This window comes from Anopheles merus, chromosome 2R, assembly GCF_017562075.2.
Source record: "Anopheles merus strain MAF chromosome 2R, AmerM5.1, whole genome shotgun sequence".
Classification (NCBI taxonomy): Eukaryota; Metazoa; Arthropoda; class Insecta; order Diptera; family Culicidae; genus Anopheles; species Anopheles merus.
Genome location: NC_054082.1, coordinates 48,728,418 through 48,754,070, shown reverse-complemented (window position 1 = coordinate 48,754,070; position 25,653 = coordinate 48,728,418). Strand labels below are relative to the sequence as shown.

At 45.9% G+C, this 25,653-nt stretch overlaps 1 protein-coding gene across 7 annotated transcripts in view; it reads right to left on the bottom strand.

Annotated features, from left to right (window-relative positions):
* Positions 1-25,653, bottom strand: part of LOC121602250 (PH domain-containing protein DDB_G0275795) — a 125,051-nt gene that overhangs the window by 81,606 nt on the left and 17,792 nt on the right. The window lies entirely within an intron of this gene.

Here is a 25,653-nt window from a genome sequence, read left to right as displayed (position 1 = left end):
AATGTGATTTCCACCCATGGCGTGCAAAATGGCAAGTACAAGCAAAAAAAAATACTTTAGCTCACTCAAAACAAAAACGCAAGAAGCCGCTTCCGCCACACTGCAATGCCAGCGCGCGCGTACGTCGAGTGCGCCAGAATAGACCGACGCCGCCGAACCGAATCCATCAGCGAGCGAAACACAACGGGTTGAAGTGTCATTATGATGGATTCATAAATTATGTAAATGCATTTGGACTGTTTTCTTACCATTGCCGGTACGCGCTTTCTTACGTGAGTTTATTTTATTTTTTACTCTGCCCTCACACTCAGAGTAGTATGTGTGTGCTGTGCGTTCGACCGATTGACGATGATTTGCTGACACTCCGACCAGAACCGGTTTATTCTGGAGGTTTCCCCACGACAAACCTTTACCAGTGCCAGCTGGATCATGTGCACCAGAAGGTGCAAGAATTTCTATTAAAGCTACCGCAGCCTCGTACCCAAACCCCGGGACGGAGACCAGCGAGCGTGAAAAATGGGAAAATGATTGCTCCATTTTACAGCAATTAAACGCAGCACTCACCACGACGGGTTACGAACGCATGGGGCTGGAAAGTCACTGAAATGGTTTTGTTCTTTTGCGCTGTGTATCTTTTTTGTTCTGTCTGAGTGTCATTTTTACGAGGAAAGAGTTGCATCCGCGCTGAAGCGTAGCGCAACATCAGTGCGGACAAATAGTTGTAACACTTGCTAGAGCTTAAAGCCGGAAGTCTATTATAAGGATGGTCATGGGTAATGGAATAATTAAAGTAATCCATGTCCACTGCTTGGCAATAGCAGCGCCAAACCACCCAACAAACCCATCCCAAGCGATGAGTCCACGCCGTCTGAACAGCCCGAACGATGTAAAAGTAGCCTGAATTCAACGATCAATTAATTTACCCGCCACCGGTCGTCGATTCAACGGATCGATATGGCAGGGTAATTGTAGGGCGGAGAGGCTCACGCACGCTTTTATGTTACTGCTCTTACTGCCTCTGCTATTATGTTCCACGCGTGGCCCCGCTCCACGGTCCGGTCGAATGAAATTGGGCCAATTACACGTTTATTATTATCATTCTGCCACCGACATTACTGATGAATGAGCGGCCGTCATTCGTGGCCACTGCATAAACATTGATCCGCGGTTCATAAACCCACGTTCTTTGCTGGCTCTTTTTTGCGCTCCGTTCTGGTGGGTTTTTTACACCGCTACAACAACAAAAAACTGCCCCATCCCACGTGCACACATATTGCCCAGTTTCTATCTTTCGTTTCGTTCCCATTGCCGCTGGACCAATCGCTTCCTATTTGCGTGTCAAACGATGCATCCCGCGAGTGATGTTTGCAAGTGCACGCGCGTGTGAGCGCGTTTTTGTTTGTTTATGTTTTATTTACTTTTTACAACCAATCGTTACATCCGATATTTTCATACCGATACATGGTCAAATATGAATGAAGTCCACACACACACACCCCTTTGATGTCGTGCTGGAACGGCGAAACCACAAAATTAGTTTTTCAATGCATTCAGCGTTGATGTAGTTTTTTCATTTATTTTAGATTAACTTCCGATGCACAATCCAGCTGCTCAGTGTGTAGCTGTGGCATTCACAGCACCAGCAATCGGAACGTGCATCATACTGCTTTCAGCGAGCAAACTTTGACGACTTATGATAATGTTTTCCGGAAAGTCATCAATCAAACTAATTACGGCTATTCATTTATTTAATCATACCGCAATTTATTTTCCACACATTGTATCAACGCACAAACTGCCGCTGTTGACAGCCGAGGCATCAATCGAATGAATATCAAATTAAAATCCGACCAAACAAAACATAAACGTTGATGCAGTTTGCATATAAATTTTCCGAACCAAACGTACAGCACTTGGTTGTTCGCAAAAGCAGTCGGAGGTTTCGAATGCAATATAATCAGTTTTTTACATAATTTATTTACCACATGTTTTAGTAGCATTTGTTTCCACACCAACAAAGAACGCTTTTAAAAAGATTTGAAATTAAAGTAAATTCCTAAAATTGTATGAGTAGGAGCTATAGGCTTGTGTTCTTGTTTTTGACTTCAAGGCTATAGTCTTCTTCTTCTTTTTTTTGGCTCAACAACCGTTGTCGGTCAAGGCCTGCCTGCACCCACTAGTGAAGTGGACTTGGCTTTCAGTGACTTTTTGTTACTGTAGCAGGATAGTCAGATCTACGTATGGGGGCACGGTCTATTTGGGGCTTGAACCCATGACGGACATGTTGTTAAGTCGTACGAGTTGACGACTATACCATGAGACCGGCTTCAAGGCTATAGTACGACCATAAAATCCCTAATCAGGTTTTTTTATTCAGACAGAACGATTTTGGCCGTATTGTTCTAATCCAGGTTATAGTATGAAACTATAATCCCTAAACTACGTTTCTGAAAAAAAATCTGAGAAAGACAATATTATCTGTAAAATTTGTATTCGTTTCCAATGCACTAAGACATCCAAGCAAAATCTATTCTTTGCATATCAAATGAAGCACTGCAAAAGAATGACACTGAAAAGAACACTACAAAAGATAATAAATTACAGCAGAAGACTATAAGAACCTAAGAACTTCGAAATGCTTTTCGTTACATCGTTTTCATCATATCTTTTATACGTTGTTTTTGTATCAACTGTAAGGATATCTTCAAATTCTTTCATATTAAACACATTAATCACAATGTGTTTATTCCTTTGATACAGTTGCCGTGAGATAAGCGTTGTATAATTGCGAGCAACTGTATCATCACACCCTGAAAAGAGCGTCTCACTGCAGTACATCAAACGAATGAGATCGTCTCTCTACCCCAGTACAATAGCGCGTTTAAGCACGCATTCTATAAGAGGTGCATATTTACGTCATAGATCCGTCTTAAGAAAACGTGCGAGTTCCCACCATCACTCGCGATTGTTGAGACACCTCACGCAGGGTTTTCGCCCCTTATCTCGCGGCATCTTCCGCTTGTTCGCATCCTGCAAAACAGTTGCCTTTTTCAACCACAGTTGGCTTTTTTCTATTCTTTCCCAGTCCCTTGTGAATATCCTTTTACGAATTCACATTCCTCCCCACACACACACACCTGTGCTCAACCTATTTCCTACCAGACGGCTACATGTGACAATCTGAAGAGACACTTGAAAATGACAGACTATGGGCGTCGCGCACCACCATTTGTCCCCGAGACTGCGGTTAGTTATTCATTAAAGTTAATGATAAATGTTGGACGACGTGTGAAATACCCCCATTCCCTCCCTAACGTTCCCCCTTTCCTTCAAAACGATCCCCGGTTACATCCCAGTTGTCACCGATACACCCATTGCATCCTTAACGTTCGCCTCAATGGGCCCCCGAAGGAACCACTCCACTTCGCACTTCAAACGGCACAGGAACGTGCTAAAACTCACACTGCCCTGTCGGAGATATGGCGACAACGGCTGGCTGGCCCTGTTGTGCCGCAAGAGTATCACGTTACTGTCACCCATTCCCATCAACCCATCGGCCCATCATTGGCCGGGATTTCGCGCCATTTTCTTTACCCCATTTCGTTGCGTTTTATACCCCGGGAAACTCTGTCTGTGTCTGCCTGTCAGTCTGGGACGGTCTGGGACAGTTGCATTTCCCCGAGGTCTGTGTGCGCCCCATGGGGGGTTGAGGGCGGGATACTGAGGGTGGCTTATAGAGTTGCCCCACCTTCACTCCACGCCCGTCGAAGCGTGTACAGAGTTCGAAGTCTGACTGAGTGTGCTCGGTGTGCAGCGCCCTGTTGTTGACGGAACGACACACTACAAAACCGTCGACAAAACTCGCAAGATGTTTGCGAACAACTGGCGTACCGGTCCGGCCTTCTTCGGCCTGCCTCAAAGCCGTGCAAGTCCATTTCTATGGGGTTTGCTATCGACTCTCTCCCCATTGCCTTCGTTTGACGACTGTGGCACTGCATTTAACACGGTGCATTTTTTTCTGCCCCGGCTTTTTACCAACGTCCTTTCAGCAGCGTGTTCGCCTTCGGATGCATTATTTTGCTGTGCGTGTGTGTATGTAAGCCGCAGAACGGTGTCTGGGGCTTCTAATGTAATTATTTAATTAACATTTTTAATGGGACTTTCTGCCATCACCACACCTTTTGTATGTGTGTGTGTGTGTGTGTGTGTGTGTGTGTGTGTGTGTGTGTAAGTGTGTCTTTTCTTTGCTGAACCACTCGTTTATCCAATGACCCGGGCCATTCTGTTACTTGCCAGTCAGAAAGAGGAAAAAGCAGCATTTTTTTTAAACAGAACTGTGCTTTGTTAAATTTTTAAACAAACATCCTGAAGCGAACCATTTCCTTCGAGCGTCGAGGTCAACGCGTCGGTAAACTGAATGCATTATTGTGGTGCTTATTAAAAATGCAATCAATGCCACCTACGCGACCTGGCGTTTCAAATGACTTACGGCGTTATTCAAAGCGATGCACAGCAAAAATAATAAGCATATTATAAACTGTCAACCTTTTTCTAGGCAAATAATGTCTAATACAATGCCCAATTCTAACAAGAAGGTAAACAATTTTTACCAATATGCATGAAGCACACGCTGTCACTCAATATCCCACCCAAATGCATCTAATATACATACCACCACCACATTACTTTACTTCTAAGTAACAGATGTTAGACAATTTTCAGTAGCTTCCAACTGTTGCTGGAAACTTGAAACCGCCCGAACCGTCACACCGCACATTGATGTTGCTTATTTTTCAATTTTGCCCACAATTTCGATCCACAAAATATCCTCAATCGGTGGCTTCCAGAACTGTTTATCGATAGAACAAACACACGTTCACAGAGTGGACACCACGTGCTAGTGCATCTGTGGGCAGGCAAAGTTTGAGCTGAATTAAAAAACTTTACTTCTTCAACCGAAAGTTATACTCTGCGCAAAGTTCACTATCGCCGAAGTAAACTTTACCCATTACTGCTTTCTTGTAAAATCACGATTGCTTCGGTCTTCGTAAAAACCAACCACATACACACACACACACATCGGCGACCGCTCCTGTCTAATTGTTCAAAGGATGCTACTCGGATTCGAAGAAATAAATAAAACCCAACCGCTTGGAGGTTTGAGGAGAGTGACAACAAAAGTTTTGACCTTTTGTCCCGTAGCGGTTTGGCAAGAGGTTGGTAACATTATCGTAAGGTTCGACCCTTCGGATGGGCAACAAATGAAAACGTCTTTTCTTTTTAAAAACAACCAACCGCGCACCCATTATCCGCATCCGCATTTTCCGAGGCCCCGGAACACAGACAATACGATCGGTGGATGGAGCAAATGCTCGATAACGAACACACAGCAAAAGGCTAGGAAAAGGTGCATACCCAAGGCAAGAAGTATCGAATGAATCAGATTCCTGAATTAAGTATCAGTAAGTAAAACAAACACATCCAAAAAAAAGCAATCGACCGAGGGAGAGAAAGACACAAAAAAAGGATCAAGTCAGCAAAGTGACTGAAACTTGCGGATCAAACGAAATCTGCCGGCAGTGGAAGGACCGATCCCACCGAACCGAGGGTCTCCCAGAAACACGAACGACGATAAAAGTCCCCGAAAGATGAGTTAATGAGATCATCGACGGAGGTCGTCTTTCTGCCCCAGTCCGGGGTCCGGTGCTGCAGATCTCCAAGATGTCAACTCGCTTACAACGCGGGGTTTGTTGACTTTTCCTGCCGTTCCGTTTTCTTCACCCCCGAGATGTATCATGCAGGATATCTTCCGCAACAGGAGAGACAATCGATGACAAGAATTCGCAAACCAAGCTAACGAAGACTCTCAATAGCACGAAGACAACCGGTGGAGACAAAAAACATGATTCAAAACCGGTCCAATTCGATTCGCAAACGCGTGCTCTGTCCCGCTTCCCATTCTTCTAGCGATCGGATTCCGTGATTGGATGAAAAGTAAAACATCATCATTTACGGTAACTATGAATTCGTGCAAGACACATCGCATCGCACCCGTCCACCCAAGCAAAAGGGTGCGCACACCAATCATCTGGACCTGAAGTTGGGAGAAAGAAGACTTTTTTGTCTTTTCATTGTAACTTTTAATACACCCCATGTCCGCTCTCAACGTATACCGCGAAGATTGGAAAATCCTTTTCGGGAAGCTACAAGTCAGCAAAGTTAGCAAAGAAAGGTTGCCGAAAGAAAAACAACCTCGCGGACGTTGGCCAAGAACGTCACCACCCGAAAGGAGGGCGGTGTCGCGCCACGGTGCACCTTAATTAGAGCATCCATCCGAGAAGGGTCAAGACGAAACGCCAAAAGGGAGAGCGAAAACACACCGCTGACTAAAAGGAAAAGGGTCACACGATTGAGCGTCTGCATTTCTTACCGCCCAGTGCGCGCGCCACGATAAGCGCTTCCCTTCTCGATAACATCCAAAAGCCCGCACCACATTTCACCCTGCCACTGTCCCGGTGACGCTTATCAGTAGCACATTAAAATTTCGACCAACAAGTCCAGACCGTCCCCACCATCACCAAAGCCAATTCTACCTTTGTACCACCCTGTTTGGCGGTATTCTATGGTTGGATATTTTATTAAACGCCACCTTTGGCCGACGTCGGAGCCAAGCAGGACACCACCACCGTTCGGGATCAATTAGCTGAATGTGACATTTCAATTTCGTCGCTTGCTCTCTTCCTCTCTCACACTCTCTCTGTCCGATTCGGTAGTCTTCCCGCTGCTACTATGTGCACCCCGTGACTCCGTGAAGCGACGGGTGCATTCCAGATCGTTTATTACTCCCGCCGGTGGCTGTCGATGTGTGGTATTTTCTCATTAACTCGACCACCCTGGACCACCGTGGGGACTGTTGGTATGGCTTTCTTTGATTCCAAGACGCATCATGATGTTCGAATGCCGCCAGGGCGGATAATGGACTTCTGGAGCGCACCTTTCGCTTCTAGTTTCGCTCGGCAGTTCCGTACGGTATGGTGAAAAATGGGCTCACCGATAAGCGTTTCCTTTGAACTAATTAAAGCAAACGCGACCGCGCAAGATAGCACACGCTCCCAGTGGGATGGGTGTGCGACATATGGTTGAAACCGAAACGCCTGTTTTCCACTGAGACGGCAGATTGAGACACAACGCTGACCCTCTCCTATCGAACTTGAACCGGAGAAGATTAGAACGTTTCCTCGTGCCTGCATGATTTATCAATGCCCACGGGATGATGTCATTTAAGCTAATATTATTCCCCAGAGGATGTGCCGGTCTCAAGGTGCGATGGGTTTCCTTCCACAACGTTGGATCATTGATAAACATAACCCAAGACACGAGAGGTTTGCGGAGTTTCGTTTCAACTGCATAAATTAATGAAGTGATAACAGCACAAAACACACGCGAAGAGTAGCAGGCTTGTATTAGCCCACTTATCGTGAAACATATTAACCTTATCTTTTTGGAATATATTCAATATATGGCCAGTACGTCCAACAAACGACTCAGAAATGATTGGAATAGTTTAAAAAGGCGTTAAATAGTCTCATAACGCTTGCTAACGAGCAACCATTCATCTTCTTTACTTAAAGCCTTACACCACTTCCAAATCTTTAATTCTCTTCAGGCTCTATGTTGTATCATCTCAATAGGGAGTAAAACACCCTCAACTCTTTCGACGACAGCTATGCTACAGCATAAATACTTTAAAGCCGCTATAAATCGCACAATAAACAACCTCACTCACTTACACCCACGAAAAATGTCCGACCAATTATGCGGTTCCGTGGTGACATCCGCGTTGCATCTAATCGTCGCCACCGGGCGCCATATTGGTGCCAACCTACGTACACTTTCCCCGATTCACTCGAGTGTTCCAGCCATATAAGGCGCCCGATAAATCGATAATTTATGATGAAATAATCGTCCGTTTTCGTTACCACCAACTGCTCCATTGTACTGTTAGAATCAAACCACCACACACACACACGCGCACGCACTCGTGGACTTTCCAAAAAGGAATCAGCTCCCATTTCCATTAAGTGGGTGTGTAGTCAAACAGTCATCAACGGAGCGCGCACTCGCGCTGCTAATGTGTCAATTGGGGCATCGGAACCCAGCAGGGGAAAATGGAAAAGCTGCTTTGCTCTTGCCCAAAGTCCCAACAGTGCACCCTCCAAATCATTCGTTTGGCCAAAGACACACCGACCCATGTGGACCTCGCACAGAGGTGATCGCCGGAAAGCACCGGTTCAGCACTAACGACTTACCACATCAGTGCACACCACTTTGCCGATGCATATGCCATCGCTGAAAGGGAGAGTCTGCACTCGCGTCTCCACCCCGAGGGCGAGGAATTTCCATTTGTCGAAAGCACACTTTAGCTAAACCGTTAATGTATCATTTCGGCAGGAAATCACAGCAGCGATGTGACACACCACTTTTCAACACGTTTCGATGCCCGTGAAAATGGAAAATGCAGCACACGCCACCAACATGGTAGCAGAGATGTGTTTTGCACGCCGATTTTTTTTTTCTCGTCCTTAATTTTGCAACCCCTTTTTCCATTATCGTGAATGTCACTTCGACAAGGTACTTTCAGAAATCCGTTCGGGAGGAGGATCGCGGTATTGGTTAGAGGCAAGCGTAATGTTATTCCCGCCGTATGCTAATGGTGGAAACGCCCCTCTCGTTCGATTTGGGATGTACTCCCCTTACATTTCCATTTTTCCTACTAAGAAAGGATTTCCATTTTATTTACTCCCACAAAATGAGTTTGCAATGGCATTTTTTATAAATATCATGATTTTATTGCCACTACAAAACAATATAGAATTACCTATGCTACGTTAATTTTTTGCTCATTGGGCTTTTTTTTTCTTTACTTCAAAGCAAATAACTATTGATTGAACTGAAAAAGATACATTAATTCGAGTCTTTCTGGCATACAGTGTTTACCAATCCTGTTCGACGTTGTTACAGCCACCATTTTTGGTCACTTTCTATTTCGTTCTTGCTTCACAGTGATATTACTAACAATTTAAATAATCCACGAAAAAATAAACCCTTATTATTCCAAATTAATGTACTTAATTAGTATATTAATGACAACATTAAAAATAAAATCAAACAAAAATTTATATGTATAATATTATACTTTTATTGAGGTAACATTTTTATGCCTAATACTTGCTAGACTTTGACTTTTGACCTTCATCCAAAACTATCTCCTCGAGCTTCGTCAATTAACAGTCCTCATGCTGTCACATTTCGTAACTTCATTATTCCTATTGCTATTCCTGTTATTGATTCTTAGTTTTTAGCTTAGATATTAAGATATTTTTTTTGTAGATTCCTTTACAACTTAAACTACCTGGAAGGCAGTAAATGAACTACAGACAACTTTTTAGCTCAGCTTTTTGTGTGTTAAAAACCGTGTTAATAAGCACAGGAAGTAGCAATCATTCGTATTATAATGTCTTAATACCAGAACATATACGATTTCAATACAGTGTGAGAAATAATCGTAGCTTGCAATGTTAAACCTTTTCAACATTTGAGCTTCAATATGTTTCACACTCAATAAAATACCAACAATAATCCTCTTATCAATTCGATTGCCAAAACAATGCTAAACGGCCAGAGCACGTGCTTTCTTTTAACTTCATAATCACTCACAACCCATTGCTTTCACTGCAAGAAAATTATCCAAACAACCCAAAATCCACCAAACAACCACGTACACACCACACCAAACCCCAAGCACAGTCAGTTCATTTCTTATTCATAAGCCTCCTGTTGCTTCGGTTGCGAACACTACACTAAGGCCGCATTGTTTTCTTGCGCTGCACACACCATGAGAGAACATTTTGCTGATTTCCCTTTGCTGCTTCCGCAAAACCGGATTTGCCGGCTGCTATCGACAGGACGTGCCTAACACCATCAGCCAGGAGATTTATCGAACAGGTAAATTCGGCACAGGACATTCCCCTCGGCTCTGCAGCACCACCCAACTGCTTCGGCAAGATGTTGTGTACTCCTCCGGGTTCCGGAACATTACCTCAAACCGTCGTCCTTGCGCGCTCCGGGACATTGATTCGGAAAATGCTTACTCATGGCAGCATGACTCTTCATAAAATGTTGGCAATATTTGTGATACTCATTGCCATCATCATTATCATCATCATCAACAGCAGTCGTAGAAGTAGTAGCAGTGGTAGTACACAGAATCGCCCATCAACACCATGACGCTGCACTTTTCTTCCGCACGAACACGATTTTTCCTCACCAAACCAGTATCCCGGGCCCTACTTTCCCCAGCAGCTGGAGTGAACTGACCGTATCATAAATATTCCTGCCGGACACATTTTTCCGAGGGCAAATTTGTTCGACCTCCCCGCTTCCAGTTGCTTACTCCGTTGGGATTACTAGAAGGACTCATAATAATGGACGAAAGGAAAGAGGAAACCCCAACAACGTGCGTCCGATGTCAGAGAGCGCCGATTCCTTCACGATGAATTGATGTTGTGCTTGGCTGTGGGAAAGCTGCTTCTCACCGACAGAACGCATACAGCCGTGCCACAAGGGAAAGTCCTCAGATCGCAAGCGTACAACGATGACACATTGATCGTTAATTTAATGACAGCAAGTGCATCATGTGCGTGGGAGCCAGTACTCCGGGCGCGATATACATTCGCACAATCGGCTGCTATTCACTAGCCGTCGGGCCTAATTGCAGACACATCTGCAGTTTATTAATGGGAGAATTATGCAGCGAGAAGAGACCGTTGCCGTCCAGTCATGGCGTCGTCAATTCTCCAGCGAACAGCATGATATGTAGCTCTCCCGCTGCGGAGCGCGGCCGTCGCAGTATGCAGTTATTTGGACACGAGCTACACGCCCGCAGGCTGTGGATTAAAGCGGATAGATTTGTAGACCGCTGCCCACAACACATGTCTGCGTATGCGTATGTGTGTGCCGTCACCTCGGGTGGGTGTATGATAAATGATCATCCGGGATTATAACAAACGCAACTATAATGCCATTCAATTTACTTACCGCTGCTCGGTTGACCGATTGTCTCCAAAAATGAACAACACAGACGGTGAAATGGCCTTTCTTGGGAAAAACGTTACGCCGCCGTTTTATGCCATAAACCGTAAATATGTTGGATCAATATCGAAGAGAAATGTCATTTCAAAAGGTCAGCCTGTCTTGTCTTGGAGGTTATCGGTATCTTTTATAAGTATCAGAAGGTGAAACTCCATTAAGACAATATTTAGTTATCCCATCGGAAAAGCTTCAAACAATTTATTGTCAATCGAATTCCCGCAGCATGATACAGAAACGTCATCGTTTAAACTTTTACTTCGGTAAGGCATCCCTATTCAGCGAATAGCTCCTTCTACCACTGAAAGATCTCGTCCATCATAGTGGGTGGCTGTCGGACGCCTTATCGTTTGACCTTATCCTTCCACTTTATTTTCCCTACCCTCCGTAACTTCCACGGTTCACGCACCGATGCTGCGGGTTTGCTTTGATTTCCCTTCAAACGACTCAGCTTAGCATTGTTAAGCTTGTTTTCGTACAACGCATAAAGTGGCTCATCGTTTCGAGGTTTTTGCATCGAGTGTCCCTTTTCCGTATCCTTTTTCGCTAGATTATGGGCCCCGATATTGCGTGATTTCCAACGCACATTTGCCGAACGGAAAAGGTTTTGCTCTGCTCGCTATGTTTTTTTTTATTCTTCATTTTTTTAACTCTTTGATTTCTCTGAATTCCTCTGATTCCATGTGTAATCCTCGTACTTTCCCGTACAGTGATCCTTTTGAGGCGATTCCCCCACGTACAAACACGACGGGCTAAACAACCACCGGCAGTCAAAATAAAAACATCGAACCAAACAAAAAACAAGAAGGGCATGGCATTAAGGGCACAAAGTCCAACGATGGAAGGTTTTACCACACACACACACGTACATACACACGTACACTCCCTCTTCCATCGTGATTTGATGTTTGTTTTTGTGCGCTTGTCTGTAGGCGCCCATCGAGACGGAACAACTTGGAACAATCTTTACGCACCCCAGCTTATTCCTGCCAGTTTGGCAGAAAAGCCTTTGTCCGTCCAGCGCAAACAAAAAAACAATCGATAGTCTGACCGAAGTCAGAGGGAAAAGCCGTCATTGATCCATCATGCAAAACGACCTTGCCGAACACCGAAAACCGTACGTCGACGAAACGAAACATGCAAGGCTTGCTCTCTTGCGTCTAGATCCTTGTAAACACTATCCCTCGAAAGAGGAGAAGAGATGAGAAAAATGGAACGCACCAAAATAGCACAAATCCTTCGAAAAACTTTACTCTGCAGCAGATGCCACGGGTTGTGATTTACCCTGAGGCACAAAACACCCAGCTTCACAACAGCCAGACAGCACGCTAATAAACGCAATAAAACTGATACTCCAAATTAAACTCCCGCATTCGCATGCATTCATGCGTGAGGATGAAAGGATCATCGCGGATAAATCTGGGTGGCGAAAATGCGTGACACACTGGCGGTCTGAAAGAGCTGCCAAACCCAAGCAGGCACCATAAATTAAGACATTCCCGAGCAGCATCTGCGAACCCTGTCGCTTACTCCGAAAAACTTTCTGCAAGATCCACAGCAGCCGTACCCTCACACAAACACTCACATGTGGTATGAAATGGTCGAAAAATCTCCCTTCCCCGTCGGCTGGAACACGAAGATAGAGCAAACTGGTGGTGCTGCTGGTGGCGCACACACACACGCCGAAAACACCACAAAACTGACAAGTAATTTGTCTATTTCGGGTAATTAACAATGAGCCGAAACTGAAACGTAAGACGTACGCACCACACACTCACCACCCAACGCCACCACCGCCGCGAAACCTGCGTCTTCTGGGGCGACGCGGCAATTAATTAGTTTCCTAGTTGGATTGTCTTTTGCCCGATTCCCACACCACCAAACCACCAGCCCCGGGAGGGTGTGTGTGGGTGCGAGTTTTTACGACCGAAACTAACTCACTGCCGGTACAAAACGAAAGGAAGTTTTGGAATAGAGGGGGGAGGGCGCTTTTTCGACTTTTCTGACCTTTTCTTTGCTATTCCCATCCACCTGACACTCGCTGTGGCACCGTCACTTCACCCCCTCCAAGTGGATTCACGTGCAGTGGAAGTCATTGTAAAAACGTGTTCCAGTTTTACCAACTCCTGAGATAACTGCCGATTGAGAGGGATGGAGTGCTACCCGTGTCACGTGCTCCACACCATTCCTCTGCCTGGCCTTTTGTTTTTGTTTGATTGATTGTGGGCAAGTGTGGCGAGAGTTGTCTCTGGGTCCGTGGCACATTCCCGAACCCTCCCAAAAAGGAGCCATTTTCAACAAGGCAATGAAAAAGGGCAGCACACACAAGAGGGGCGCACGCATTCTTACCGGCATCTGGCTGAACAGAACTCGTTTTTCCCAGACAAAGACCGCGGTGGTGGCACCAGAGAACGGTGGTGCAGCGATTTTGTATTTCCAACAAGGGAGCTCCACCCTCCGCCACCGCCGCCATCTTCGCCACTACGCCACACGAGGACATTTGGACTTTTTTTTTTGTTATTGTTGTTATTGTAGTTTGCCTTCCTTTGCATCCCTCCGGCAGCATTTTCGGTGCTCGTGGCTAGACAGCTCTCTTGCGGAGCGACCGAGCTGTGCACGGTACCCAGCACTTTTTTGACGACGAATTCCATTCATTTCAATCTTCGCTAGGCAACAGTTTGGCTTCCCTTTGCCATCCCTGCTAAGCTCCCAGTCCGCAGGGCGGCGGCACGACGGGAATGGTGGTGGGCTACGTGAACAAATCAAAATATTTGCGGGAAAAGAATTTAAATTTCGAAAGTTTTGTTTTTACAGTTACTGCAGAGAGAGGAGGGCGGAAGGAGTAGGAGGAGGAGCGCCAAGAGTTTGGTTTTAATCTCCGATGCAGCAACCAGCCGGGCTATGCCAGTGCTTCTTGTACGACGGGGGAACTCCAAATGCAGAACTGGTACAGTCTTGTAAATCCGCGTGCAGCCCTTTGCCAAGCGGAGCAACCGTGAAGCGAGGAACCGAGCGATGGAATGTTTCAGTCGTTCCCCCGACGCCAAGCCCCACTCCACCACTTGGGAATGGAATTTCAAAAAGCCTTCAAACATGCGCGAACAACCGATTATCTGTGCATGCAGCGGACTCATATGTTTGCGCACTCATTTACCAGTGCTATTGGTACCGTCTTGGGAGAGGGGGGGGGTTGTTGTTTTGGGACCAATCCCGCTTGCTGCACATTCCATCACTACGATGAAATGTAAAACGATTGGGAAGTATTTTAGGCATGGAAGTTAATGTTCAAAAAGTTTCTCGCTTTACACATCGACTGATTTTATCATAATTATTTTTACTTGCCATTCAATTAAGTTAAATACCATTCGCGCATTTCGAGCGACGCATTACCACTTCCTCTACCATTAGGCGGAAAATTACACACAATTTTGCATCAGCTAATGTTCTGCCAGTTCAACACACAATCTAAACAGACGATTAAGCAATTTCGTGTTACCGAACACAACAATCTTTCCTTCCTTCCTACCATCCTTTCGACCGTTAAATGGAAGGTTAGTGAACTCAGCCAACCAATTCCCGGACACAAAGCGGAGGGCAGGCCCCGTCGACGACATTACATAAGTCATCCCAGAATGGCGACGGCGCTACGCGAGTAAATGGAGAACCGATTACCATCCAATTCTGTCTAATTAAAGACGCTAAGACGCGTGCGGGGGGGGCTTACGTTTACCACCGCGTGTCCCACTGTGTCAGTTTTCGGTCACCCCCGAAACACCAATTACGAACACCAGACTGCTACCAGAGGTCTTTCATTTTGTGCTGTACTTCTACCCCAACCCATCTTCAACGCACAGTGGGCCGAAAGCATGATGCCTTCTCGCTCGATCCACAGCATCCTCCAGAAACAACATCGCCGTCGTACCGTTTCCGGTGCACGGAGAGAGATATGTTCCGGCCCAGAGGGAGGAAGAGCCGGAGGAAGAATGGGCTCGACGATGGGTGTGCTTAATTGTGTGCCACCGGTTGCCCAATCGACAGCCGTTAGTTTGTGTGCCGTTTCCCTGTTGGAGGACACCCGAGTGGCAAGTACCATTGTGCGCTCTTACCCTTCGAAACGAGCCAACAAACCCCGTTAGTCTTAAAACTCGACTTCAAACATTTGTACCACCCCTCCAGCAAGGACGCCTTCCCTTCCCTTTCGCTCAGCCCATTTCCTCGATTTCGACGGCAATAAAATAATGGAAAATTATGCTGCAACAATCGTAATTAACAATAAATTTAACTGGCTAATTAAGCACAATGAGAGAGCGCAGTGATTATTATAACTTAGAACCGTGTGCCGCCGTGTGGTGTGTTTGCCTTCCCCATCGTGTAAGGGCGTGTGTTTTTTCCCTTTGCTTGACTGCCGGCTAAGGGAAGGGGAAAGATTGATGAGGGCAGTATTATCCCGGGCGACAAAAAAAAACAGTAAGAAGCGCAGATCGCGGTGTACCATACCTCCCATGCAACCAAGCGAGCTGCAGCTAAAGACAGTCGCGCACTAATAACATCCCTGTGCAGCCCATATGCAGCATGCCCCTGCAGCCTGGCGCGAAATGGAATGTCTGTCGCTGGTTGTAATTAGCAGCCGTTTTGGTGGCACATTAAACATCGATCAAGTGGAACGTGCACATTCGGTGCTCGGGGGAACCGGGCTCGGCCAGACGAAATTCCACAGTTCCACCACATGCCTTCCTTGATTTAGCCATTGTCACTATTCGGTTGGGGAGGGAGGATCAGCTCGTTAAAATGTTTTACTGACATTAGGCGTACAGCTGCGTATAAAAAGCTGCACATACATAAAACATACAGTTTGCACAATACACACCAACTATAAAGTTGACTGTAAGCTGTGAGCGCCGAAAGTTATAAAACAAAGCAAATAGTTTTTTTTATTGATAGGCAATAAAAGCCTCTATCTTCTTTCATCTTCATTTATGACCATTTCTTGAATTTCCTTTCCCGAATCGACCGTTTGCCGCTTCATCCGAACCGTCTGCTTTCTCCACCTAGTAATTCGTTTGTCACAGTTTACTGTTTCCCTTTAACATTTTCTTTCAATTTAATAAATAGCTGTCAGGTTAGGCCGTCATATCGATTCGCACCACTTGCCGTGATGCCTCTTTACCATCTTTTCCCTATCCTCTCTACCGAATGCTACGCAGCGACTGTCATGATAAATTGAAATTACTCCCGAGGCCAAAAGTGGTCCCACCCCGTCGTCCCTTCTCGCTGCGGCACTCGTGGTTCCCCCGTTCTGCAAGGCATCTACACAGTGAAAGCACACCAAACGTGCCCCCCAGAGCGTGCCCCAAAGTGATAATTATGATTAATCGTTCCACAAATCCCACGACGCCTCTTTAGCACTGATTCGTTCGTCGCCCGCTCATTCGAACCCCATACCCGGTGTCCCATCACTATCGAGCCGTGTGTACCAGTGCAAATCTGTCAGAAGTTATTTCTTAGAACCTTTTCCCTTTTTTCATTCATTTAATCATGTGTCATGTGTTATCTCTAGCGCGGTGCCAAGGGCAAGGCAGGGCAAAACAAGGCCATCCCGATGTGCCCTTTTCGAAAGCCACCAACCGATGACGGATGTCAAGAGCGTGCGAGTGCGCTGACAGATGGGAGTGAGCGCAACAAGGCATAAAATTTTCTCTTCCATTTTCCACCTCATAAAATCCGGCCTGCAGCAAACCGAAGCTGAAGATGGAAAAACCTGCCCAGGTCTCGTCGAAAAGAGAGACAAAATTAAATCACAAAATAATAACACCCGGAAACAAAATCTTGCCCGAAAACAATTTAGCTAAAGCGCTAGCGATGGCATTTGATTAAATTGTTCGCATGCGCATCGCTTCCTTTCGCTGTTATCTTACTGCGATGAAAGATGGCAAAGTTCCATGGTTTACTCCCGTGTCTCGGCGCTAAACCGCAGCGCCGAAGCTTTACGACTTGAACTCGTTGCCAAATCCGCTAAAAGGCAATACGTAAGCATTAGCGTTCCGGGAATAAAACATCCATTAGCATGCATTGGGCGATACACAATTTAATTAATTATTTCCACCACATCAATTCCACATCATTCGCCAGCGATAAGAGCGGCAACCACAATAGATGCAATGCTGGCCTGTTCATAATCACTGCAGCGTGAAAATTGCGCCGCACAAAACAAAACAGCTATAATTTGACCACATAAAAGCTGATACTGCCGTGCAACGTCCACCCATCCAACTGGCCGGAGAAAACCGCCAACAACAAAGCTAGCTGTAGCGCACGGTACCAGTAGTACTCTCATCAAGTGTAGCTCCACCACTGCAGCTACAAACCAGCTACAAATTCGTACAACAAAGCTTGGTGGTAATGCGATCGCAAACGTCCATTCCTTCAACACGTGCGTATTACACACATCAGCCTGCGTTCGGGCTTCATGTGTTCCGTCTTTTTGTTTTGCCTTCACTGCGTACTGTGGGTGCGTGTGCGTACACATCGGCAAAAGCCGATTAGCCGACCCAAACACACAGCTGTGGGACGACACTGACGACAAATGCACCAATCATAGGAAGGCAGCGTGCTGCTCTTTGACATCGATATGCCGGCTAGATGTACAGAAAAATACTAACACACACATGTCGCTGCTCTAATGAACGGACCAAAGGATGTCGCTTTAATTTTCGGGCAGGTATTGCAGGCGCCCTGTTCCCTCTACTACAAACACATAGAAACACAGCAGGCAAGTAAAATGCAATATGTTCGCTGAAAATGCAACGAGGAAGATGTCCCATTGTCAACTACTCAACGCATTGTAGGTCCGGCGAGGAAGGAAGAGCAATTGTAACGACAAAAAAGGAGACGCAAAAAAGACCGGAAATTTCACACTCGCCCGGGGGTGACGAGAAGCGTCTGCCATCTGCCCGACCCTTCCGAAGGGCAACGTGAGGGCGACCAAGGCCACAACAAATGCACGACAACACGTTGTGCTACAATTTATGGCCCTTTTTGGTTCATTATACAGAGATTTCCGATTCCCCGTTGCCAGCTGGCTACGAGGCTAAAGAGAGGACAATGTTGTTGCCGGGAAAGCAACGTGCGTTACCAGCGGCTGTAGGTGACCGTGAAAAATCAAACAAACGAACACCAAGGCAAGAAACCTGATGGCGAGTAATGCTGCACTAAAAAGCACCACAAATGTGTCGTTTAAAATTAATAGAAAGGAAATAAATGATTACAATACATAAAACATCACTCAAAAGGATATGTTCGTCGTGAAAAATGGAAAAGCGATACATATTTCTAGATCGATGAGCATTCGACTAAAATCCTCTTGATTCCTTCCAACTTTCCGTCCCGAGTGAGAACTCACAAAATTGCTTGGCGTTGATTTGTTCAGCGAAATAATTAAATTAGCTTCGAAAAAACACACAAAATTTTATTCGCATATTTTACAGGCATTCAGTTTAAACAAACCCGTACCTGACGTTCGGCAAAACGAGTTCACGATGTGGTGAAGCAAAGATTTTCCTACTCACTCACTTTGCAATCCCATCCTGTTCGGCAGCCTCACGAGCTTTTTCTGCACACTCAGTACACCGAGAAACCCAAGAGTTCAGAAAATGTGCAGGAATCCTACTTCAAGAGAGAAGCAACACAAGAAAACTGAAGAAGAAGAATCCAGTTCCGAAATTGAATCCAATTAAGTAAATTATTTAATGCCAATGTGTACGTTTTTCTGAACGAACGATGACAAGCAGACTTCCGAGACGAGCAACTAGGAACTTTTCGGTTCGGCTTTTTTTTTTGTAAGTTTCAAAGTGAATGAGAGATAGGTAACTCTACGGTTAAAAAAAGCTGAACAACTTCCAAATACAACCTCACAACAGAGCTCACAAAACCAACCAAATCCAACATAAACTCGACTTTACGAGCAATTATAAAAGTAAGCAAACAAACCCCACTACCGCCTTCAGTAGGCAGGATTAATGAAGTGAGTTTGTGTCGCACTCCCTGCCACCACCCTCTTGACCCTTATGTTTGGTCAATTTCATTCCAAAGGCTTCTCGTACCACCATTCGAAAACAAATCATTTAATTAGCGAAGCGACCAGTGAGCAATAGTTCGAGTGGCTGGTAGTTTGCAAACAAAAAAGTAAATTCTACATACACACAGACACACCTTCGCACTAATTGCTCCACGGTACTGCTGCTCCAAAATCACGCCACGCCGACTATCGAATATCATCCAACGCGAAATTGATTTCTGTTTAACGATAAAACAATCTTTCCCTACCAAATAGACACAACGGAGCGTCAAATGGTGGCGGACGGAGTGGGTGGTTTGCGTTTGATTAAAATTTAATTGCACCGATTTGATGATTTTATTGGCCGAAGCGCGGCGTGTGGCAGGGACGGAAAAACAGATGAAATTGATTGAAATATTTATCCACCTTCCCACACACACACACATACACACAACCGAGCAAAGCGGAGCTGCTCAATACGGACTCCAGTTACGCTTCAACCAAATCCCCCCCCCCATACCTCACCCGCACTCAAAACACGATGGTGGTGCGGTCAAAGTTCAAAGAGAAACGCTTTATTCAAGAGAGCAAAATCCTCCTCCGATCCCTCGGCCAAATGAGCCGCATGCGCCAGGGTAGAGGTAGGGGATCAGCAGCGATTGGAAAGAAAAGCGGTTCGACTGGAAAAGCTCTTTCATCTCTTGTACGGGAGGAGGCTGGTACATGATTATGCTGGCTACCGTCGTGCCCAGCTTATATCTGCTGTCTGGGTGTGTCTCCTTCGCTCCATCAGCTTACTGATGGATCTTCTTGCCAGGATGGTCGCTTTACCAGCTCGCTCGCTCAATGTTCCACCCGGCTAATCGAAACTTCCGCAGCCCGCATCAACCTCCCACTCCTTCCATTCCCGGGAGCACCGAGGAGAATCAAATTATTTCCACCGCATCGTCCACGGAAGGAACACGGACGAAAACAGCGGAAAAACAAACGAACGAATCCGTCCAGCCACAGCAGTGCCAAGGATACACAAAAGGCAAGGCTTCAGACCCGTTCAAAATGACGAGCGAGAAAGAGACAGATCGAACAAAAACGCCGCTGCTACTCCAAAACCTGCACCAGGACCACTGCAAAAGATTATTGCCCTCGCCAGCTGCCCAGCCCAGCGGCCCGTCCGGTCGACCGTGTGCTGGGGCTGATTTTATGGTGGGGCGCCTCCCCGCCTGCCAGGTAAATGAAACATAGTCGGCCAAGGACCTGTTGTCGTTGCCGGTATCTGACGCAACGGCCAAAAAACGAGACACCAAAGGGAAAGCAGATCAGATCACAAAAGTTGACGAGCGCCATCATCCATTACCGTGGGAACGGTGGTTTCGGCAAAGATAAATGAGCCCAGGTTTTCTTATGACATCGGTCCGCAACTACACACACACACACACTCACACATAAACCGCCCGTTGGGGATCATGTTTGAAAATTGTCATACCTTTTTTTTCCTCCCGCTTCTCGTAAACGACAAAACCAATACACCAAACAGCAACAAAAAAGTCTGCCCTGCCCAACTCCGATCCTCACCCGAGAGCCCGGCATTCAAATTAACATATCGATTTCCTCCCACCGGGAGCTCAGACCGACAAAAGGGCCCTATCTCAGTCTCCGATCCCAAATAAAAAGGACTCCCAGTACTCACAGCGGGCCTGTTGCTGGGACAAAATGGGATGACCTTTTTTCATCGTTTTTTTTTTTTTGTTTCTTTTTTTGGGAGACCGCTACCCATAGTTACATCACGCGGGACTTTAGCGTCCTACGCTCCACACTTCTTGAGCTCGCAAAGTTTTATCCCAATTTCGATAGGATCATCCCCGCCATAACCTGCCATCCCTGTTTTGCCGCATGTGTTTTGCAATTCCTCCGACGCACCAGCTGTTTCTGTACCACCAAACCTAACGTGCTCCTCTGAAGACCATATTTTTGGGGTATTTTGTTATTAAAAATCCTCCCACCCGGTACAACAAGCTGCCCTAGTGCCCCCCTTCCTACTGGGCGTAATTATTAATTTCAACGACGCCGTGCTCTCCGCTGACTTCTCAGATGGCAAATAAAAAAAAGGACAAGGAAACTCCATCGGCGCCGCAAAGATCGACAGCTACATGAAGATCTGCTTCTTGCCATCGCAAATCGATGTCGGAGGAAGGATGTCCCGCCAGTGGTGTGTTTTAACTAAAGCGTAAGGTTTTGCGAGCTGACATTGCGATAACCTTCCGCTTCTCGGTGGCAAACTTTTTTTTTCCTTTTCTTTAGCGCGCGCTCGCCCGCTCCACCACGATCGGCGACTCCGTAAGGGTCGCATGGGTCGAGGACAAGCATATGCACGCAGCCACTGATAAGCATGCGAAATTGATGCTCACTTTACACCCGCCAGGGCCTGCTTGCTGCTCAGCTACCGCTGCGTTCGCGCAATAAATAGTGACAGTGAGTAACGCACAACACGACCGCCGTCGTCCCAGCTGTGACGGGAGTTTATTAGATTAGGTCCAACACAGGCCAAGAGCGTTGGCACCGTTTTGGACGGTTGGGCTGCGCTAGAACTACTGCAGCGTGATTGAGGACATAACAATATTAAGTAAACAAAGAGTTTCTAGAATAATAATCGCAAAAATAGCAGCATACCAACAACAGCTGTTGGTTCAAGGGTCAGACAACGTTCCCACTTCATTTGTTATTTTGAGTACATGATTTTACACTCCAGCTGTCCAGATATTACACTCTAGTCACTGTAGTAACCGATAATAAACGTATAATAGGAATTTAAGCTATGGACGTAATGGCAGCTCCGTGAAAGATGTTCTTGCAAGTATGTTGGGTGTTTTTAGCGCAGAAATTCAAAAATATCTTTTAATGTTCTGGTAAAATCTACAAGTGTATGATTGCTGGTCAAATGATTACTGCAGTTCGTAGCACCATGTGCCAAATTGTAGGCATCGATTGTGATATCAAGTAATAAAGTAAGAATATTTCAAAAACAAGTGACATCGTTGTCCTGAAAACCCTGTTCTCATTAAATAACAGGCTCTCCATGAGTATACAAGCACTCTAGTTGATGCCATTGAACAGAAATAACCTTAAAACCATTTTCTCTTTATAAATAGTAGCATGAAACTAACTTAGAGCACAAAAAAAACCTCAAGCAGTAAATATAAACCTCCCATCGGGCGAACATAATACCAACACGGGTACGCTCACTACATCGCTAATGAATTACTTACCGCACCGGAATTGCTTCGGTCCATCGTTCCGATGCGTTTTGCCGCCACTATCGATTTGCAATAACAATTTCAAACTCGCTACCAACCCGCACTCAGCCGTAGCCATCTCTCCGGGCACACCTGTGACGGAATAATGGCACTACTTTTGTAAAATATCGCCCATTCCATTGCATCGGGCAAATGGACCACATCCGATCGTACTGTACACCGCATGTGGAAAACCTCGTGTACGATTATTAGCGAAAATGGTATCAGTTCTTGCTTCTTTCTCGCTTTCTCTCTGATCTTTATCCATTTCCCTCACGCGGCGCTTTGTTTTATACGACTCCGACCTGTTACTAGATGTTCCTCGGCGTCGACAGTGGTGGAGAGGAGCTATCCGAGCCAGAAGCCCCCCAGCACATTGCCCAAAAGCCACCCAGCAAATGCACAGCAGCTCAGTTCCTTACACACACACGCGGAAGAAGCGAGAAGAAACTCCAAGAGTTTCGGAAGAGGAAGCCGGGAGCGCCAAGGCATGTACTTCCATCACGAATGCCCTCCAGAGGTGGGCCCCTTGCATCAGGTACGAGCGGCCAATCGGTGTGGCTGAGATGGTGGTGGAAACCGGAAAACCAAATATAAAAGTCACAGACCCCGCCGCAGGAGTCGCAAAAGTTGCAGTCTTCGTTGATTTATTTTTATGATTCTCTGGCCCCGCCAAAATCGTTTGCGAGCCTCTGTCACTTTCCGTCTGACCAGCCGCCCATCCTCCCCATCCCATGTTAGTTTTGCGTTTGCACGATAGTACTTGGCCAAGGGCCGAGGGTTGAGAAAAGAAGATGCGCCCTCCTATCGTTGTGCTTTCCCACTCCCCGCAGACGAACCCTTTTTGCACGATGGCGCGCGTTTACGTTTTACTTTTACAGGTCTGTGTTTTTTGTTGTTGCTCCAGTTTCCTTTTCTTCGTGGCATTTTTTTTGCGCTTTTGCCTGCAGGTGCCAACCGACAACCACCGGGCCCTACCACCGTATGTTTCAGGTCAGCGGCATTCAGCTTGACTGTTATCCCCCGAGTACGTACAAAAATGCAAAAGCCACCGAAAAGGGTATCTCAGTCTGGAGGAAAAACGGTCTTGCCAAAACCCCTCCAGGCCCCGAGGAGCTGTGTGAAAGTCACATGAAAAAGCCCCCAAAAACAGACATAACAAGAAAAAAAAAACAGCACACACATACAGTCACTACTACCTTCCGAAAAAACCTCAACCGAACGAACTCCAATCGTAAATTACGTTTTATTGCATTTTAGTACAACTTGCGCTGTTTGCCAGTACACAACCGGGCAAGCGTTTGAATTTCTTAAGAGATACACAATTCCACGCGAGACGGCTCGAGATGGAAAGGCCTGCTCGGATCGTTTGAAAGAGCTTTTTGGGGGCAAAAGGGGGTAGAGAAGGGGGCTTCAGGATCTTCTCCTAAATTGGCAAACGACGCTCCGCAGATCTTCCTATCACAGTTTCATCGCTTTTTTCCTCCATTGCCCAAAGTATACAACCGCACTTGCACACTAGCAACATCTGAGGAGTGGTTCAAGGGCTGGTTTTCTTTTGTCGAACCCGAAACAACCATCATCTGCCACGGACCGGTCGGTACATTAGCAATGAAAATTACCTTTACCGAAGTTGCCTGCTCGGAGCCGGGCCATTGCTGCGCGAGCTTGCGTTACAAATGCTCTACAAACTCCCACACATCAAAGCTTTTATGTTGGGTGGCCGTGACGCACATCAAAACGGCATGCCAGCACGAAAGCACTGGGCAACTAATTTGGTCGCCACTATACACCCCCCCCCCCCCCCACACACACACACACACACACGAAACTGTTGACAACGATGCGAACGCAAACGGAATAATCATATCCCGGGAAATCTTAAGGGCAGGGAGCAGCGATGTGTGAGCGTGATGCGGATTATGCTAATGCAGCTAGCTAGTCGACATGCCCCCACTCCGTCTCTGCTTTTCCAGACGCCACAGCCAACGAAGGATAACGCGCTGTGTGCTGTGTAAAGACGATGGTAATGACGTAATAAAAAACTTATTCCAAACCCATTTACGAGTAGTGCAACTTTGCCCATAAATGGGATCATGTTTGCTCTCTACTCCCTTCATGCGATGCCAAGTGTATCCATAATTTTGCCCACCGCCCCCAATGACCTTTGCACCTTCCCCGGAACCATACGTTCTATCTCGCTCTCTCCTCCCGGCGGCAACCGAGCGTCATACACGTTTGTGGTGAACGAATCGCTATTTTTCCATCACGAGACTCATAAAATTTTAGATACATGAAAAACTCAAGCTTGCTGCTGTTTTTGCGTGAGTTTTATCCAATCACACATACAAACTCCCAGTGCTTGGCTTAGTGCCCACTTAGGACCTCAGACGGTCAAACTCAGAGTTGCAGTGGGGAGGGAGGGGAGAAACTTTATCCACCAAACAATCCCATCATGCAACGGGTTAGAGCAGATAGTGTCATGACGTACGGAACGTGGTTCGTTCATTGAAAAGTCGTGTGCAGTAAGACGCCCGACACAAAAACGGAAAGTTTTCTGCTCGTGTGCAATTAAAACATGGACTCACCGAAAACAATTATTCCACCGGCGAGTGCATTTATTATTGCTATTCAAACAGAGCCCTTTTTTGTTGTTTGAATATTATGGCTACGAAAACATGCGTTAGCAACCCCAGGCGTGTAAAGTTATTTGGATTTGCTTTAAGAATTGATATCAAAGTACCACGGAGTAATTAAATATCATTGGACTAAGTTCCATGTCTCGCCGGTCCCATATCAAATTGTATGACTCAAAAATAGCGCCCACATATGCTGCAATAGACGGAACACAAAGGGCAGACAAACAATGCTGCTTTTGCTGAGAAAATTATTCCATCAAAATGAACTTCTTGAAATAGGTTATTAATAGGTTATTAAACATTACCTTTCAATGTTTCACTATTTTGCAACGTAAGTAAGTTTGAAATCAAATTTTAAAATATGTAAAAAGAAAGTGAAAATGTTTGCTTCAAAACCAATTCCATGCTACTGCTGAGAGATATAGAAAAAACAAAATGAACATCCTTAGCCACCAGAACAAAGAACATGAAATTCATGCTCAAGACCTTTCTTCTTAAACTCAAACGCAACCCATTCACGCAC